Genomic DNA, 21,488 nt, shown 5'->3' on the forward strand with positions numbered 1-21,488 from the left:
AACTTGGCATATGCGTTTGTTCTGAAATTTCCCTGCGACTCATCTATGTGTAACTTACGAGCTTCAGCTGCCAGTAACGCCTTTTCACGTATCACATTGCTCTCCTCCTTCTTTCCAACAAGAGCAGGTTTCAAAGTCGTTACAGGCTTTACATCTGTTGTCTCAGTTACACTTGCATGTCCCACTATGTATGATACAGTAACTACTATGATTATAAGAGAAATTACTACTGCTATAAGTGTGCCTATTATGCATTTGGCTTTACGGTTTGGACTGCCGGTCTCCATGTTATCAGACAGCTTAACTTTTCCCTTAAAAAAATCCTTTTAAAGTCTTCACCTGGTTTACAAAGATTTCTCAGTCTGTGAAGCACTCTTAACCAACAAAGTCTCTTTTCAACAAAGTCTTATTTTTCAGCAACAGACAGCCCTAACCCTTCTCCGTCCTCTAAATGACATCCCTAATTTTCTTCTTCTTTCCACTCGGCCCTAGGTTATCTTCTTTCTTACTAGCTTAATTACAAAGTCTTTAGGTATCTACAATGATTCTGGTGCCAGCAGCTCTAATGGCATATTCCAACAGTTCTAAACGAAGGATGGTTTCTTCATGTGCTGGTACTGGATGACCCAAGGTTGGAAATTCTAATCTATTCAGCACCAGGTCCTTGATCCGACTTAGGTACAGGGGAACGGGGAGTGTGAATGTCAGTAACCCTTCAGTTTCGATTCCAGGTGTCAACAGCCGTACTTCCACCGTTACAATTGGATCGAGATTGGTCACCTGCACTTCCCTCACCCTCCCGGATCTCTGTCCCCAAGACATCTGCTGCTAGGTAGGTCCACTCAGGAGTGGCGTATCTTCTGCAGGGCACACGTACCCTTCTTGATCTTCTCGGACTCTCAGAGCCTGAGTCCGCTGCACCTTCGTCTAGATCTGAGTCTTCAGAAATCGGGACAAGGGTTCTTTCTGGATTTGCTCTCAGGCTTGACCTTCTCCTTCTTTCCGGCCAGCTAGCTTCTCCAATCCTTGTCCTCCTGCTCCTTGTCCTTGCACTTGACTCTTGACCACTTGCAGCTTGGTCAGTGTCTGACTCGAACTCCCAACTGCTTTCTCCCTCTGAGGCGACTTCAGTTTCACTGGTGTATTGACCGTCCTCTGCCTGGTCAGACACGCTCTCAGCCTCTTCAATCACCTCTACAGCTTGACTTTTCCCCTCTGTGGCTTCTCTGCTTTCAGCTGGATTTTCATCCGAGAGAGGAGCTGTTTCTTCCAGAGGTGCTGGAACTCTTTGAGTGTGCGAGGCGTGGATCCAGTTGGGCAAGCCTCCACACTTCACTGCAGTGTTCGTGACCAATATGACTTGGAAAGGTCCACGCCAGCGCACGTCTAGACAGTTTTTCCTGACGTGTTTCTTCACCAGGACCCAGTCCCCCGGACACAGGTCATGGCACAGGTCCTGAGCTGATGGAACTTCTGCAGCCTGCACCTGAAGGGACACAGAATGAATGGCGTCAGATAGTCCCTTGCAATAGTCCAGGATCAAATCATCTGTGATGTTCAACAGCGCTGCAGTTGGAACCGATGGCAGTCTCATAGCCCTCCCCATTAGCACCTCATGTGGGGAGAGACCTGTCCTTCTATCTGGTGTGCTGCGTATGCTCATAAGGACAAGTGGAAGTGCATCAGGCCAACTCAAAGATGTCGAGGAACAAACTTTGGCAAGTCGGGACTTAATGGTGCTGTTGATTTGCTCCACAATCCCTGAAGCTTCTGGTCGATAGCTACAGTGCAGCTTCTGGTCTATACTTAGGGCTGAACATAGCATTTTTACTATTTCGCTGTTAAAATGTGTTCCTCTATCTGATTCCAAAGAGGCCGGCACCCCGAACCGCGGTATCAGTTCTCTAAGCAATAGCTTTGCTACTGTAAGTGTGTCGCACCTACGTGTGGGGTAAGCCTCAACCCATCTGGAAAATATACAGACAATCACTAGGACGTATCTGAGGCGATTGCATTTGGGCATTTCGATAAAATCTAATTGCATTCTATTGAATGGCCCCCCAGACCTCCCCATGTGGCTCAATGTAACTGGTGTTCTCTTTCCTACATTCAGTTGCTGACAGATCACACAACGCTGACATACTGCTTCTGCCGCTACTCTAAACTTCGGGTTGTACCACGTTTGTCTGAATACCCTTACCATGGCATCTCTACCTATGTGTGCTGGTCCATGCAATCTCCTTGCCATTGGACGAACGAGTTCGTTTGGTAACACTGCCCTCCCATCTTCAGAGATCCAAAAATCCATCTCACTCTTGGTACAACCAGCTGTCTCCCATGCCTTTTTCTCAAAATCAGGTGCATTATCTTGGATACACTTCAATTCATCCCAAGTGTCTACAGTTTCCAACAACATAGTTAATTCAGTCCTTTCCTGTATTCCCCCCACTTCTACCTCCGTGAAGGAATACCCTTGCTCCGCACAGTAACGTGCGACTTCATCAGCATACCGATTGCCTTGTGACACAAAATCATTATTCTTGGTATGAGCGGTACATTTAACAACTGCAATAGCTGCTGGACCTTGCAGTGCTTCCAACAATAATCTCACAAACTCTCCATTCCGAATAGGAGAACCTGAGGAGGTCATGTAACCTCTTTGAGACCATAACTGCCCATAGTCATGAACTACCCCGAAACCATACTGGCTATCGGTGTAAATGGTGACTCGAATTTTATTACCTGCTAAACAGGCACGGGTCAAAGCAATGATTTCAGCTACCTGAGCGGAATGTACTCCTTCCAGGCAGGCGGCTTCCACAACTCCGGTAATGGTACAAACGGCATATGCTGCTCTCAGCTGACCAATATCGTCTCTTACGCATGAGCCATCAACAAAGAATATCTCATCGGGGTCGGTCAATGGCTCATCTACGATATCTGGTCTTGGTTTGGTGCATAGTTCAGTCACATCAAGGCAGTCATGATCTGTACATACATCATCATCAATGTCATTTGGAAGTGGCATCAAAGTGGCAGGATTCAAACCAGAGCATCTCTTTAGGGTCACGTTCTCGGCAGCCAAAATGACTTGCTCATAGCGCGTGAGCCTGCTATTCGTCAGATGCTGTGTCTTGGTCCTGGTCATTAACAATTCAACGGAATGCGGTACATACACCACTAACTGGTGTCCCATCACTATATTCTCACATCTTTCAATGCTGACACCCGTTGCAGCAACGGATTTGAGACATCCGGGCAACGCTGCGGCTACTGGATCTAAGGTAGCCGAGAAGTATGCAACTGGTCTACGGGCATTTCCGTGTATCTGGGCCAAAACTGACAAGGCACAACCTTCCCTTTCACAACAGTAAAGTAAGAATGGTTTTTCGTAATCAGGCATTCCTAAAGCCGGGGCACGACACAAGTCCTCCCTCAGCTGCAGAAACGCCATCAAACAATCTTTGTCCCATGGTACCGGATCGCTCACCCCCTTGTGCGTCAGTCTTTGCAAAGGTTTTGCCTTCAGTGAAAAGTTGGCTATCCACTGGCGGCAATAACCGACCATTCCTAGGAACATCCTGACTTCTCTTTGCGTTGTAGGCGAATTCATTTTCATGATTGCCTCTATTCTGTCTGGTGACACCTTCCGCTTTCCCTTCTCGATCCGGTGACCCAAGTATTGCACTTCTGTCAAACAATACTGCAATTTACTTGGCGACACCTTGTGTCCGTTCTCGGCCAAGTGATTCAGTAAGGTGATGGTGTCTATTTTGCAAGCTTCCTCAGTTTCTGACGCCACAAGCAGGTCGTCTATGTACTGGACCAGAACCGAGTTCATGGGTAGTACTAGACTTTCAAGATTTTTCTTCAACAGCTGGTTAAAAATCGATGGGCTTTCTGTATACCCCTGGGGAATACGGCACCATGTTAAAACGCGATTTTCCAGCTTAAAAGCGAAAAGATATTGGCTTTCCTCATCTAAGGGAATTGAAAAGAAGGCCTGGCACAGGTCTATCACCGTGAACCATTCAGCTTGGAATGGTATCTGAAACAGTATCACTGATGGATTCGGTACCACTGGACAACATGAAACAACTATATTATTAATCTTTCGAAGATCTTGCACTATTCTGTATTTTCCACTAGGCTTCTGCAAACCCATAATCGGGGAGTTACATGGGCTGCCCACGATTTCCTTCAGTATTCCCTGTTTAATCATGGATTCGATCACAGGCTTTATTCCTGCAATCGTCTCCGGTGTCAACTTGTATTGGGGTGTTCTTGGATACTCAGCATTTGGTTTTACCATGATCTTCACTGGCTCTACCCCTTTGATCAGTCCTATTTCTTCTCCAGAGAAATCCCACACCTCAGCTGACACCGCACCTCTCAAGTCCCATGGAAACTCCTCCACCGTCAAGGTAGGATATAGCTCCACACATACCCGTGAGTTTGCAACCTTAAAATCGGCATCATCATCGTTAGTTTGCACTTCTACTCCTTGAGGTGTGCAATATATCGTACAATTTAGTTTACATAACAGATCTCTTCCTAACAGACACACAGGGCTGGAATTGCAAATCACAAACTGGTGCTCATCACTGTACTTCCCTATTTTTACCGTCACTGGTTCTGTCAGAGGATTCGTCATTCTCCTATTTGCGACTCCTACCACCTGGATCGTCTCTCCCGACATTGGCAGACCTGGGACCACCGCCGATCTCAGAGTGGATTGAGTGGCCCCTGTGTCCACTAGAAAGGTCGTAGGACACCCCGCCACTTCAGCCTCCACGTATGGTCCCCTCTGGTCTACCTCCAAAGCTGCCCCTAGGGTGCAATCTTCTTCTCTATTCACTCGCTGTCCCGTAAGGGGATCAACGTAGTAGCATTCCTCTCCTCCTGCGAACAGTGGCAGTTGTCTATAGGTTTTTCCCCCGTTCGCGATACGAGGTGGTTGAGGGAACTGGGCTCGAGGAGTCTGAGTCCCCCCTTTGATAAACTTTCCCTTCGGTATCACTGTTCCCTTCACCAGACTGCTCTGGACATCGTCTTCCTCCGGTTCTAATTCCCCCGTCTCGACATTATAGGGACACTCGCGTTTCCAATGTCCCACCTCGTTACACTGGTGGCACCTAGTCGTCTTTTTCAATGCTGCAATATCTATCTGTGACGGCGGGATCAGTAATCGGAAGCAAATGTGTTTTCTTAGCAGTGGTGTTTATTCGAGACAGTAGGTCATCAGTACATTTCTTTCTTAGGAATGTCTTTCTGGGGGACCTGCTTCGGTCCTGTCGGTTCCTCTGGCGTACTCCCTCCTCTTTCCTCCTGACGGGGCTCCTCCTCCTACCGCTGGGCTCCTCCGGAGGCTCCGTATTGCACACCCTCGCCGGTCACCAAGAAGTAAAACAGGAGAGAGGACACCGTCAGTGAATATGGCCACTTTCTTCGTTTGTAAAGGGAAGGGCGTGGGGGAGAAGTGCTGGTTTACAAAGAGTGCTCGACTAGGTAGTGAAAGTGCTCTGTGCCGGACCGTGTGGTTTTTTATCTAGCAGCGCGAGTTAAGTTTACTTGATTCTCCTACCCTTCTTCTTCCACCACCCCAGGACCCTGGCACGTACCTCTGCTAGCCGTACACCTCCTGGTGCACGGCTGGGCGGCTCGTGGGGTTGGCCTCCTGGCTTCACAGCTCCCGTCTCTTCGTCCTCCGTTTCGGTTGGCGCTGTCTCCTGTCTTGGGCTGTCCGCTTCGTGCGTGGCTCCTGTCGGCTCGCGTCCTTCCTGTACGTCCTCTTCGCTGATCCACCTGGTGCAGCCTCTCCAGTCTGTTTCTGTAAATCCGCTTGATCCGTCGTCCTGCTCCGCTCCGCTCCGCCAACTCTCTCCTTCGCTCCTCTCCGCCTCGCTGCTTCCCGCCACTCCGCTCTCCGTCGTTCTGTCCGCTCCTCCGGTGAATAGACACACCTGGGGGCTGCTATGACCGCCTTTTTGAATGGCTGCAGGCTCCTCCTCCTCCATCAGGTCCGTCGTCCATTTAAAGGGACCCCATCCATCTTCTTCCTCCTCATCACAGCTGTAACGTTCTGTTGGTGTCCAACCAAGGGGAAGGTGAGCCTGTGGAGATAAGAGGGGGGGGTCGCACATCGTTAAAGCAGGCCCCCCTGTAGGGCGAGAACCCGTGCCCCCGCTACACACCTCCCCCCCTGGACACTTCCGCTCGGGAAGTGGATTACGGGACAGGAAGTCCGCCCCGGTATTGTCAACCCCCCGTTTGTGGCATATTGTAAATACAAAGGGTTGCAGGGCGAGGAACCACCTCATGACCCTCGCATTGGACGATCTATTGCGAACCATCCAGAGAAGGGGAGCATGGTCAGTGTACAACCGGAATCGTCGCCCCTCCAGATAATAGGCCAGCTTGTCCACGGCCCACCTTATGGCCAAGCACTCCTTCTCAACAGTAGGGTATTTGAGTTCACGGGGGAACAATTTCCTGCTGATGAACAAGATTGGATGGTCACCACCGTCCGGGCCCTCCTGTGACAGCACTGCACCAATGCCGTAGTCGGAGGCATCGGTATGTAGAGAAAATGGCCGTGAGAAGTCCGGAGAAGTGAGCACCGGGGCCGAGGTAATTGCTCTTTTCAGTGCACCGAATGCGTTCAACATGTCAGGTGAGGGATTTCTCAAGTCACACAATTTCACCCTGGTCTGTAGGGCATCCGTGAGCGGGGACGCCAAGTCCGCGAATCCCGGGATAAAGCGTCGGTAATAACCGATGAGACCCAGGAACGCTCTTAGCTCTCTTTTGTTTTGCGGAAAAGGGGTATCCATGATGGCTCTGACCTTTTCAATTTGTGGTTCGATCATACCATGACCGAGTACGTAACCCAGGTATTTGACCTTGTGAAACCCTAGCCTGGATTTCTTGGAGTTGATCTTTAACCCGGCCATGGTAAGGGTTTCGAATACCCTATTCAGATGGTTCAGGTGAGTGTTCCAATCCGGGCTGAAGACGACTATGTCATCCAGGTATGCGGATGTGAACGAAGAAAGGTTCTTCAGTACAGTGTTCATCAACCTTTGAAAGGTCGCAGGAGCCCCATGGAGTCCGAAGGGTAGGACTGTGAATTCGTATCTCCCGTTGACCGTAGTGAATGCTGTCTTATGTCTGTCCTCCTCTTTCAATGGCACCTGCCAATACCCTTTTGTGAGATCTATTGTGCTTATATACTTCGCTTCTCCCAGTTTTTCAATTAGTTCATCTATTCGTGGAATGGGGTATGCGTCAAAAGTGGAGATTTCGTTTAGTGCACGGAAATCCATACAAAACCTCTTTGATCCATCAGGCTTCGGGATCAGTACTATGGGACTGGACCACTCGCTGTGGGAAGGTCTGATCACGCCGAGCTTCAACATCTCCTCCACTTCCTGCTGTATGCCTTTTCTCCTTGCCTCAGGAATCCTATAGGGTTTGATCTTCACTATCCGGCCGGGGATGGTGTTGATGCAGTGCTCTGCCAGGCTGGTTTTCCCCGGTATGTCGGAGAAGACATGGGAATGTTTTTGTAGAGTCGCTTCTAACCCTTTTCTCTCGGTCTCAGTTAAGTCCTCATTGATCACCAGGCTCTGCATGGTGTTGAGGGGGTTAGAACCAACAGGTTTCGCCAGATGTACCTCCGCCGGGGGTTTACCTAGCCATTTCTTCAGAATGTTTATGTGATACACTTGAGTGGAATGGGCACGTATCTTCAGTTTGTAGCTGGTGTTCCCGATGGTTTCAATGACTTTGTAGGGCCCACTCCACTCGGCTTTGAATTTGTGCGTGGAGGACGGCAATAGCACCAGGGCCCAATCCCCCACCGAGAGTTTTCTCCATCTCTTTCCTTTGTCGTAGGAGGTCTTTTGTCTGATTTGACTTTTCTCCAAATTTGCAAATGCCAAGTCCCGTAATTTGCCCAGTTTAGATTTAAGATTTCGTGCATACTCGAGGGTATTCAACACATCGTCGTGGGTTTCTCTTTCCCATGCCTCCTTGGTCATATCTAGGAGGGACCTTGGTTGTCGACCGTATAACAGCTCAAAAGATGAGAAGCCCAGGCTACTTTGCTTTTGTCCCCTAATAACATAGAGGGCAAGGGGGAGAATCTGATCCCACTCAGACCCGTTTACCTCTAACATCTTGCGAAGCGTAGTTTTCAATGTACGGTTATATCGTTCAACTAAGCCGTCTGTTTGAGGGTGGTATACGGCTGTTCTTATCTGGTGTATATTGAGCAGGTTACACACTTCCTTCATGAGTCTTGACACAAAGGGGGTCCCTTGATCTGTTAGGATCTCTTTCGGGAATCCTACCCGGGAAAACAACTCCAACATCCTGTCCGCCACGTTCTTTGTGGTAGTCGTCGTTAGCGGGAAGGCCTCTGGAAAACGGGTGGAATAATCCACGAGGACCAGGACGTATTGGTATCCTTTCCTGGTTTTTGGGAGAGGGCCAATGATGTCCATCCCTACTCTTTCGAAGGGCACTCCGATGATTGGAAGGGGTTGTAGGGGGACAGCAGGGGGACGAGTCATGTTGCGTTTCTGGCATATGTCGCACTCCTGGCAGTATACCATGGCATCTTTGTATATTCCGGGCCAGTAGAAGCATTGTAACAAGTTCTGGGTCGTTTTTTCTGCGCCAGTATGTCCTGCCACTAAATGGGAATGTGAATAGAATAGCACTTGGTCTCTGAAGGCCAAAGGGACTAGCAATTGTTCGGGGTCGCCTTCCTTCGCTTGTCTATAGAGCAGTTCATTCTTTATGTAGAGGCGTGGATACATGATGGGGAGTTGGTCTTGTGTCTGGTGGGCCCTCTCCCATGCATTCATCAAAGTAGCGTCATTTGCTTGGGCGAATTGAAAACTCCTATCTAAAACCCAAGGATCTGAGGACACCAGGGCAGGCGCGGGGACAAGTTTTGTTGATGGGAGTTTGCTTGCCGGAGAGGGTTTTAGACTCTGCTTGAACATCTCAAGGAAGGCAGGGTTGTCTGTTCCGATTATCAAGTCCTCGGGGAGTGATGACAAGACCCCAACCTTGACTCTAGAGGGCCTGCCATTCTGGGGTACCAAGGGAATCACTGCTACTGGATATGTCTTTACATCCCCATGGACACATCTTATGTATACCGATTCTCGGGGAACAATCTGTTGGGGTTGTACATGTTGTGCTTGGACTACTGACTGTCTACATCCTGAGTCAAGAAGCGCCTTTACAGGATGGTCGTTAATGCTGATACTCACTCTGTAAGCTTGTCCCATCTCTGCCGAGTATAGTACAGTCCGGGGAAGGTACCCGACCTCCATGGGTTCCTCTTCTTGCTTTCTGCGAGGACAGTGTCTGGCGATGTGCCCCCAGGTTCCACAGTCAAAGCACTGGGGTCCGCTGTGGGGTAGTGCCTCAGGTTTCCATGCTCTGGGTCTCCCCTGTTCCGGCACCCGTATGGTTCTCCTATCGGGTTTAGCCACTGTTTTTTTTTTGTCTGAGTCCCCTACAAAGGGAGTTCTCTGGGGAGCTCTGGCAAAGGTGTTGGCCATCTCGACAGCTTGCTCGGTGGTCATGTTAGGATGTTGCTTCAGCCACCGCTGAGTGGCAAAGGGTAGAGCCTCCAGGAATTGCTCCAGATAAATCCTATCCATGATTTCTTCTTTTGTACTATCAGTTGGGAGAAGCCATTTGTCCGCTGCCATCTTAAGCCGTACAAATAGAGTCTTAGGGGTCTCTCCTGGTATGCCCCTCTCCTTGCGGAACCTCAGTCTGTAGGCCTCTTTATCTAAGCCCAGATGGTCCAGTATTATTTTTTTAATGTCGGAGTACTGAGTGTCCCCCCTCGGGTTGGCCACCTGGTAGGCCGCCTGAGCCTCTCCTACTAGCAAGGGGGCCAAAAAGAATGGCCATTTGACTACAGGCCATCCACAGGCCCGTGCTGCTCTCTCAAAATTTAGGAGGAACGCATCTGGGTCCTCCCCAGGTTGGTATTTCTGAAGAGAGACCCCTCCTATTGAGTGTGGTGTTCCACCCACTGCTGCTGGGGCGATGGTAACAGGAGGGTCTAGGGCACGGGCGGTTACGGCAGCCTTGATGAGCTCTCTATCGGCTTCGGCGGCTCTCAGCTGTTGTTCCGCTATTTTCTCCAGTCTTTCCTGCCCATGCACGAGGGCTTGCACCACTGCTTCCATCTTCTCTATGCAGACGGACGGACTGCCCGCATTCTCCACCACTGTGACGGCGGGATCAGTAATCGGAAGCAAATGTGTTTTCTTAGCAGTGGTGTTTATTCGAGACAGTAGGTCATCAGTACATTTCTTTCTTAGGAATGTCTTTCTGGGGGACCTGCTTCGGTCCTGTCGGTTCCTCTGGCGTACTCCCTCCTCTTTCCTCCTGACGGGGCTCCTCCTCCTACCGCTGGGCTCCTCCGGAGGCTCCGTATTGCACACCCTCGCCGGTCACCAAGAAGTAAAACAGGAGAGAGGACACCGTCAGTGAATATGGCCACTTTCTTCGTTTGTAAAGGGAAGGGCGTGGGGGAGAAGTGCTGGTTTACAAAGAGTGCTCGACTAGGTAGTGAAAGTGCTCTGTGCCGGACCGTGTGGTTTTTTATCTAGCAGCGCGAGTTAAGTTTACTTGATTCTCCTACCCTTCTTCTTCCACCACCCCAGGACCCTGGCACGTACCTCTGCTAGCCGTACACCTCCTGGTGCACGGCTGGGCGGCTCGTGGGGTTGGCCTCCTGGCTTCACAGCTCCCGTCTCTTCGTCCTCCGTTTCGGTTGGCGCTGTCTCCTGTCTTGGGCTGTCCGCTTCGTGCGTGGCTCCTGTCGGCTCGCGTCCTTCCTGTACGTCCTCTTCGCTGATCCACCTGGTGCAGCCTCTCCAGTCTGTTTCTGTAAATCCGCTTGATCCGTCGTCCTGCTCCGCTCCGCTCCGCCAACTCTCTCCTTCGCTCCTCTCCGCCTCGCTGCTTCCCGCCACTCCGCTCTCCGTCGTTCTGTCCGCTCCTCCGGTGAATAGACACACCTGGGGGCTGCTATGACCGCCTTTTTGAATGGCTGCAGGCTCCTCCTCCTCCATCAGGTCCGTCGTCCATTTAAAGGGACCCCATCCATCTTCTTCCTCCTCATCACAGCTGTAACGTTCTGTTGGTGTCCAACCAAGGGGAAGGTGAGCCTGTGGAGATAAGAGGGGGGGGTCGCACATCGTTAAAGCAGGCCCCCCTGTAGGGCGAGAACCCGTGCCCCCGCTACACTATCCTAGGTCTCTGTTTTTCCTCATCGTCTTTACTTTGATTATTCTGCTTTTTCCCTAGGGTTCCGGTTCCCTGCTGCCGCTGTCCACCCTTTCCAGCTGACTGCATCTGTACCAACATTAGCTTTTCCTTAAGTTTCTTTGCTTTCGAATCTATCTCATCGCTGCAGTACCTTGCATATCTCAGAATTTCATCTAATGGTTTGTTTTGCCAACAAATTAAATGCTGCTGAATCATTAAGCTGATGTCAGGTCTCAAACCCAGGACGAATTTTGACACAAACTGACCTATATCTTTAGGATCCATCACATCCAACCCACTGTACTGTTTGAACGCTTTCAGCAATCTCTCATAATACTCATGGACAGTCTCTTTAGGTTCCTGAGTGGTTCGATCTATCTTAACCCAGTCTATGTCCTGCAACGGCACCTTCTCTTTCAACCATGCCATTACCCTCTCGTACTTCTCCATGACTTTCTCTGATGGCCCATTCGTCTGGGCATCTCTATCCGGTTCAGAGATGGGCCATTCAACACTAAGCTTACATGCCGTCCACAAATCCCCTGGTACTACAATATCAAACAGGGTGTTCAAATCGACCCACAGCACCTTGGAGATCTTTACGAACCTCTCTACCTGTTTGTACCACTCCACAGGATTTTCCCTCAGCTTAGGGAAGGAATTGGTAAATGCCGCTAAATCCCCCCTACTCCAGGGCACATGCACGTAGTTTCCATTCGCGATTTCTCGCAAAGGGAAAGCTTCCATTCGCGGTGGCCCTCCCTCTGGGGACATTCCAATTGTACTCCTTCTGACGGTCCCCCTCTTGGACCATCTTTCCTCCCATTTATCCAAATCCCTCCACGTTCTTATACCCAGGATCAGTTCCTTTATGTGTATTTTCAACCCAATCGTCCTCCGTTCATCTAGGTCCTGATCCGTGCAATTCAGCCTATGGTTACCCTGTAAGGCTTTTGTTCTTGATAAATCTATCATATACCTGGTTGCCAACTCGGATAATCTTTCATGGACTGACCTCGCCTTTCGAGTAACATCTTTTGCCATAAACAGTACCTCATCTTGTTCATACAGGTCGATCCTTTCCATTGGCAATGTGCCATCTATTATTTCATCTAGATCTGATTTTAGACTGGTTACATCGAGTCTTTTTGCCTTTACCTCAGCTCTCAGTACCTCACTCTTAGGTGGTCCGTTTACATCCCTCTCGTCCCAACTCCGAGTCCTACGTCTAGGCACAGGTGAGCTATGAGGAGTCCTCCTTTGTTCCCTTTGTTCCCATCTTTCTAAATCCCATGCTTTTCCATCTTCCCTAGGTGTATGGTGGAACAATGTTCTATTTCCCACCACTCCATTCTGTCTCTTCGGCTCTGTCTCTCTAGATGCGAGATAGGATCCCCCGTTATGTTCTAAGTCTCCGCAAGTCCCTTGCTGTCTGGTGTCACTCAGTAAACGATAAGGTCCCTCACAGCTCTCCATGTTCCCGCGATCCCGTCCGTGATCACTGGACACATGGTGAGACCCTTCGTGACTCCCCATACTCCCGCGACTCCAATGTTGCACATTTTCGCCCAGCGTATGGTGAGTGCACCTGTAACTATTTCTGTACTCCTGTGTCCTTCTTTCTCCCTCACTAAGGATGGGGCGAGGCACCCCCCCACATCCTGCACTCTTGTCTTCACACATTTGTCTATTGCCACCGATGGTATGGCAAGTATCTCTTTTACTTTCTTGACTCCCTCCATCCCACTCCGGACTGCTTTCGCCAGCTCCACAGTGAGAGAGGATCCTGTTATCTTGGCCTCTCCATTCGGCTTCTGTTTCTATTCTTTTATTCTGAGTCTCCACGGCAGCATCCCATTCTTTCAAGTACTACCTTAATTCCTTAAAGGATTTCGGTCGCGGTCCCCTCAGATCCATCTGTCCTCTCTGACCCCCCTGTTCTATTAAGGGATCCGTTACTGAATCCAATAGGGTACTCCGACCCCTTGGTCCTAGCAACTGCCTTTGGGAATTTATCGTATTGTTCCTACTTTCCATCTCTGCTCTTTCCCTGTCCCAACGTGCCTGTTCCTCCTCCTGTGCTCTCTCTGGGTTGTAGATTGACACTACAGGGCCTATGGTAACAGGTACTTGTAGAGCATCCGGCAGTTGATACGACCTTGCACACTCCGTTTCCGGCACTTTCTGTACCACAAACCTTCCGACTACTCTCTGCACTGGACTAGGTTGAGGTATTTCCTCGCCTTTCTTAGGTTCCCAATCTGATATGGGGAGCGGTCTATATTCCCCTTTTCCGGCTCCGTCCCCCTGCTGTAGTTCGGGACGTTCGGCCTCTCTATTGTACGGAGGTGGTCTGTCTAATAATAACCTATTTATCAGACTATCATCCGTCTCGCTCACATCATCCTCCTCAGGAGGCTTCTTTTCTCCTGTGACTTCTATCACTGGGTACAGTTTATCTGCCTCTATTCTCTGCACCCTTCACAATGGTAGACAATTACTCTGGATGTCCGATACACCCGAACCACTTAAGCCCTTCCCTGGACTTAAGATTTTCACCGGTTGCGCGCGCTCACAACCGTCTCACAATCACACTACAGGCATTCAACTCCGCTTGACATTACAACACAGGTACAACACAAAACACCGCAATCTGGCAACGCATGACCCTTATACTCACTCTCGACCGACTCTGCTGCTTTTTCTCTCTCGCACCGTCAGCACCTTCTTCGGCAGGTAGCTCTTCTTCTGGTCGTCGATGACTAGGGGCCTTGGGGTAATCTAGACCTAACCTAGGTTGCCTTCCTCAAGAAGCCAACCATCTTTCTCTGCTACCAACTGCGGGAATGAGATTTTGATCGATTATCTGATCACCTTGATACCTATCTCACTTGAGTCCCTTTTTGGATCGATTATTGACTGTCATTGAGTAAAAGACAAACCCACTTAGGTTAAATCAACCCCATGAACTGACGCAACTTCTAAAGAACCTCTTACGACTGGGAAAGTTTAAAGGTTTATTATAAAGCCAAAATCAGTTGCAAATACAAACACCTCAATATAAGGTTCAACAGGTATACAGGTACAAGAAGGAACATGAATTCTCTAAGGAACCTCAATCTACAGAAGAAAACGATCAAAACCAATTTGAAAATCAATAAGTTGAATATCATTGACACAAGTTGAATCTGATGCGTCATTTACAGAAAGAAAATGAAATAGGTTAAACTGTCCCTACACTATGCTAGATGACATCCCTACTCAGCAAGTTCTTTACCTAAAAAGGTGTCAGCAGTTGGACTCCCGAAGAAGCTCAAACTCTCTTAGTCTCAGATGGAAACCTATGTCGCGTAGCAGTACCGTTTCTGCCTACCCATCCGCTCTCTAAGGGTCCTCAGGCCATCTGCTCTCTCTTCTCCCCGGGGTGCTGTCCCTAATACAAAATCACAGTATGGGTGGAACGCCCCTTTGAGACGCCCACCACGTATACATTTCACGTGGTCTTGCTTCTGGTTTTTTCCATAGTTTCGTTTCTTTGAGTCGTCTGTTAAGTTGACCTTGCTTCCCAGGCGCCGTCTCCATCGTGCTGGTACCCCCATGACATTCCGGTCGACTCCTCCGGACCCGAGCCTATCTCCTCAAACAGAGCTCTATTCATCAAGCTTGTGATTTGTACCCCCCTCGCACCTGGAAACAGACACTTCGAAACAGGGCTCCAAATTCCAGGCTCCCCTTATCTTACTAGGCCGTAAAACTTCGACCAGCATTGGCAATTTAATTTAACGAGACTTTTGACTCTTGGCTCACACGTGCAGATCAAAGCTATCCCACTATCTCTCCAAGCTTACTAAATTATGTGCAGTAGTCTGCACTCTGTGAACTCTTATTTCTCCTGTTTAAAATAATATGTTAACACACCACTCTAAAATTATACAGTACACTTCTATAAAAATATTGCCTTTAACACACATATATAAGTAAGCAAATCATTGAATAATATCGAATCCATGCTACATGAAAGATACAATGGTATATTTCCGTTCTTACACAGTGCCATATGGTCTGCACGTTTCTTCATTTTACATTTCATCTCTTTCTCCGTTTAGTAACTACATGCATGGAATCTGTTTAACACGTCTAATGTTCCTAAGCATTTTCACACATTTCTACATTAGCCCACTCTGTATACGAACTTTTTTAATTCTAATAAACACTCTAGAGTAAATACGGATACATTTTCTCACTCCTTAAGTTACATAAGCCAACTTTACGCCACAGGCTTGTAAATATGATGCAGACATAATTTTCATTCAAATTGCGCTCTCTCATCACCATAAAGGTTTTTTGGACTGGTACAGGGTGCCCACTAGAATAGTTGACATCACACACCAGGCCAACTTCTCACAAAGAACACAGAAAAAACGTTTCCCACCGGAAGGAGCTGTGTCAGTCCGACTGCAGGCACAGGACTACCTGAGGAGAGAGAGCAAGGCCACGCCTCTGGGCGTGCACAAGCCCCGATGATCAGACTCAGAACGCGACGGTCGGAGCTTCGAAATCAAGAGCAGTATTGAAATGTGCCAGAAACAAGGCCCGCAAATGAATGCCCTAAACTAAGAGGCCCACCAAGGTAATCAGTGCTGCATCACTGAGAAAAGGAAGTGCAGCAGTAAATGCTGTGACCAAATGCGAAGCGCACAGACGCTCGCAACATGGGGAGTTGAATTGTAACAGAAAGAAAAAGGAAAGAGTCGCACTGTGAGTATCACAAACAGAACATTGTGACAATAACCACTTTAAAAGCAAGCAGCTTAATAAAAGAAAGAATGTAAATACTTATCTTGACTGTGAGCAGCAAGAAAGGAGGACTGTTCGCAGTCAAGTTAAGTGTTATAGGGGATGCTTACACCCCATTGGCTGTTTTTATTACCACGCCTGCTCTCCCGTTGGCTTTTGTTTCTAAGCCTCCTGGGAACTGTAGTATTGTAGTATTCTTTTTCCCTTTACTGCTGCTGTTTAAATAAATGCAAGATTACAGAAGCATAATAGGAGTCTCCAGGCTTGCAATAAAATGTTGGCGCTATAGTTCAGTTTTCGCACCATCTGCTAATAGGGTTTCAAGTTACGCTTTGGGACTGAGCTGTCACAGTCTTTCCAGATTCTGAAGTTGATATAATTTACACTATTAACTAGAGTGCTAACAATGTCTGTTGTTTAAGTGACTAATTACAAAGCGGATTCTGGTGTACGCTATGCAAATGAACCTAATTATTTTTCAAATGCACTCATACATCTGATCCCAGATTGTGTTTCCAGTAACACCAAGGCAAACTGCCTGACTGTCCCAAAAACGCATAACAAGCATATTCAAATAGTGCATGTAATCCAGCTGTAAGAGAGCTAGCAATTTACAGCTGAGGCTGCTGTCAAATCAGTGTTTTGCTCAAGATCACACATGACAATTACCTAAGACAATATAACTACTCTTGGATGTAGGTGGGAACCACTGCAATGCACTGTGAATTATATACACTATTTTACAGAACATTGTATTCAAGTCTCTAATGCCGCTCTGGTGGTCCTAAAACATTTCTGAGCTGAAACACCGATTGAATTGACTGATGTTTAAGAGCACTTTTTTATTTTTTTGAGTTTTATATAGCGTGAACTAGACCGGAAGGTATCAGAGCGCTTGACATGAGCACCAGTTGCATTACAGCCGGACGCATTCATTTTTTTTTTTTTTTGTTAGTCACGGGGGGGATTAAGTGTTAAGACAACCATTCTGCTTAGTGATGAACACACTATAGAGAGTAGCATTAGTAGACTCACCTGAAAAAGAGGAGCGAAAGGCTAGAATTTGCACCAAGTGGAAACCATTTGAAGGTGCATCAATATGCAAAAAGAAAAGTGAATGGGCTTGGTTGTTTCTGAGAGGCAAGTGTGATCTCCGCAGTCGCGGCAGATGCAGCTGCCCGGTTGCAGAAAACCGAATAGTATATACTTGAAATGTCATATGTCACACAATACCCAGGAGCATATTATCAAGGAAACGCGATAAATATTGCATTTCCTGCTTTCCACGATTCTGTTTAACGCTGTGTATCGCTGGATTTAATTGCCGAGATATCACGCTATTATCAACGCATATCTCCACGGCGGTTAAATCCTGTGATAGCGGCATGAAACAGAATCAAGGAAAGCGAGAAATGCGATATTTATTGCGTTTCCTTGATGATATGCCACGTTGCCTCAGCCGTACAATCCACCTGCCATAATATGTATGGCTAAGTCAGTTACAAACCAGGGGGCATATTATCAAGGAAATGCGATAAATATTGCATTTCCCGCTTTCTGCAATTCTGTTTAACGCCGCCTATCGCCGGATTGAATTGCCGAGATATCACGCTATTATCAACGCATATCTCCACAGCAATTAAATCCTGCGATAGCGGAGTGAAACAGAATCGCGGGAAGCGGGAAATGCGATATTTATCTTGTTTCCTTGATGATATGCCCCGTTGCCTCAGCCCTACAATCCACCTGCCATAATAAGTATGGCTATGTCAGTTACAAACCAGGCGTTACAAATCCGCAATAACAACGGTTAGCGCGGTTTATTTTATCGCATTGCGGGTTTGCACGAGGCTTGCTAATATTGCAGTGCTGTGTCAGCTCGGATTTCCATGGAGAAATGGAAAGGAACGCCTACTTTGCATGTCATTAGCGATATTCATCGCTGACATGCAAAGTGGAGTTAAAAGGGCTGCTTACTCAAGGAAACACGCGTTAGCGTGTCCATGATAATTGTGTGTTAAAAAAACGCCACTTTACGGCCAAAAAAGGCAGCTAAAGCGGCGGTATTCGGCTTGATAAAATGCCCCCGGCGTTACAAACCCGCGTTAACCGCGGTTAGCGCAGTTTATTTTATCGCATAGCAGGTTTGCACAAGACTTGCTAAAATTGCGCTTCTGAGTCAGCTTGGAGCTCCATGGAGAAATGGAAAGGAACGCCTACTTTGCATGTCATTAGCGATATTCATCACTGACATGCAAAGTGGAGTTAAAAGGGCAGCGCACTCAAGGAAACACGAGTTAGGGTGTCCCTGATAATTGTGCGTTAAAAAAATCGCTGCTTTTCAGCCCGAAAAGGGCCACTAAAGCGGCAGTATTCTGCTTGATAATATGCCCCCCAGTATACATTGCAAATATGTACAAAGATAACAAAGAGTGTCGATTCCCAGTGTAGTAGCTAGAGCTTTTGTGGCCTGGGGCGAACCCTAAGAGGGGGGGTGGGAGGGTTGTAGGGTTGGAGGCGACAGACGACAATGAGCAGTGGAGTAGGGCGGAGGCAGACCGCCCCTAACCTCCCACCCCACCCCTTGCACCGCCACTGTAGATTGGCCAGAGTCCCTCAATTTTACAAGCTATCAGAGGACACTGAAGAGGCCCCTTGGAGTTCTAATAAACCTAGAAGGTCGGGATAAGCAATACTTCAGGTCAGCAAGGGCAGGTTATGAAGAACAAGGAAGTTCTAACATGGACCATGGACGTCGATTCACCAAAATGACCCGGACAGCGAAAGTGACTTCACAAATCCGTTGACCTTGATGACATCACAGGAAGTGACATAAAATTCCCTTTGACCTGATTAATCTCGAAGAAATCACAATAACTGACATAGCTGATGTTTTACAATAACCACATTAATATAGCTCAACGCAGACAAATATCCTTTTTAGATAACACCTATATTAGTTGTTGACATGATTTTTTAAAGTGGTGGATTGCAAAACGTACCCTCAATTGTTGCAAGCGAATGAAGCAGGAGAGAAAGACCTTTTCTAAAAGAGAGTTCGGGGAGTTCTTACCCTCAGAAAATAATGAAAAAGTGGGGTCAAGTATTGTATTTAAAAGCACCATTTTCAAATAATTTTTCTAAAAGACCATAGGCTCTGAAAGGACACTCATTAAATATTCAGGTCCTTTCATAGTATGCCTAGCCAACAAATCCGAACATTCCCCAGAAGATGAACCCATTCTTTTCAAAGAGTGCTATAAATGCTCCCAGTTGTCAAACATTACCTATATTGTGCCAGGGCTAGCATTTTGTCATAGTGCCCTGCTTATGCCAAAAGTCACTTACAAAGGACAATTTCAGGAATTTGCCGTTAATGTAGCCCATGTATCAAGGGACACTTATGTCAAAATGCACATGTAGTATATCAGGGCCAGTATTTTGTCATGATTTTCCACCTCCCATATGCCATGTTATTTCTCTCTTATGCCAAACATTACCTCCAGTAAGCCAGCACAAACATTCTGCCACATATGCCCTTATGTCAAGAATTTCCTCAAGTTTGCCAGTACCAGTATTTATGCACGGATGACCCATACGTCAAGAATTACTTCCAGAATGTCAATACCAGCATTTAACTGTGGCTGTCCCTTGTGCCCATGGGCTCGGGAATTTTGCTGCAGGAGAGCACCAAATTATGTGACAGGCTTAACTAAACTATGCAGCAAGAACAGACAAATTAAGTAGCAGAATATGGCACTTTTTTATAGTATTACTTCATTATTTTGTCATTTGTACACATAGCAATACTATCTAGCGAACGATTTCACCTAATTAGTACTAGTTTAACAACTAAATACAGAAATAAGCAACTGAAAGATGAGTTAACCTTTGCTAAGGGCCTTCGACCCCATGCCAAAAAGTTTGAAACATTTTTTGTAACTTTTGATCTGTTTGAGCTAGAAACACTATTTTGCTAAAATCTGCAGATTATGCACACAATGATGGATTATGTGGCAAATGCTGCAGCTCCATAATTATGTGAGAAAAGCTTTAAAATCACAAAAGCCCAGTGACCCTGATTAAGCCATGAATTACCTTTAGTATGCCACTGCCAGTGCTTTGTCATAGGTGTCTGGCATGCTAAAAATTGTCTCCAGTATGTAACAAGCAGTATTTTGACATAGGCGCCTCTATACATCAAGAATTACATTCAGTATGCCAGTACCGATGGCAAGCTAGCACGCATAATACCATATTCTCACTCACTCGCACTCATTTCACTCCTTCACTCACTTACTCTCACTCTCTCTTGCACTCACTCTTACTTTCACTCACGCATTTACACTGACTCAGTCTCATTCTTATTCTGACCGACTAATATTTACTCACACTACCTGGCTTGCATTCATTCTTACTCTCACTCCCTCATTTTCAATCACTCCCACTTATTCTCATACGATCGGACTCATTCATTCCTCCTCACCTTCACATTTATTCTTACTCTCGCTCACTTATAATTTCTAACTGACATTGCAGTCACTCAGTCTCACTTATTCTCACTTTGATTCCCTCATTCTCACACAGTTACATTTGTTCACTCCCAATCTTCCTCATTAATTGTCATTCACCCTCTCTCACTCACTTGCAGTCACTCTTACTATCACTCTCTCATTCTCATTCACATACTCACTGACTGACACAGTCTCTTTTATGCTCACTCACTGCTGTCACTGACTCTCGCTCACTTTCACTCACAAATGCCAAGTGGCACATACCATGCTCTCTCTCACACAAACACAATCTTATCCACAGACATGCATCCAACATACATTAACTTTTATTTTTACTAATCCTAGCTGCCAGTGGAGGTCTCATTCCAGCTCCTGCTGCTCCATTTATTATTACACTGACAGTCAATAATAGGCAGCTATTCATTATTAGTGTAATAAAAAATGGACAGAACAGAGGTGAGCTGAGCCAGCACACTCATAAGGGTAATCTGCCATGGGTTGTGTGATGAAACCACATATGCGTTTACCACGCATGCTGGTTCCACGCCATCTCAACAACGCTAGTCTACGCCGACCTCCTGCCCTGAAACTACCCTGACCCCCCCCCAGCCTGGAAAACTACCCCGGCCCGCCAACCTTGAAAACTAGCCCCCTCCCCACCAACCATAGAAACGAATCCCCTCCAAAACCCGGCCCCAGCCCCATTTACCTCACCGAGTCCCATCCTCTCCCAATCCTTCCTGCTACCTGCTTCTGCCAGCCAGCAACTAGACCACGTACAGCCTTAACCACGCAAATGCATGGTTAAGACACTTGAGAAGTTGGAACAAACTTGGCTCTGCCCGCGTTGTTCCAACTGTTTCCCGC

The sequence above is a fragment of the Lissotriton vulgaris genome, chromosome 5 (assembly GCF_964263255.1).
Source record: "Lissotriton vulgaris chromosome 5, aLisVul1.2, whole genome shotgun sequence".
NCBI lineage: Eukaryota > Metazoa > Chordata > Amphibia > Caudata > Salamandridae > Lissotriton > Lissotriton vulgaris.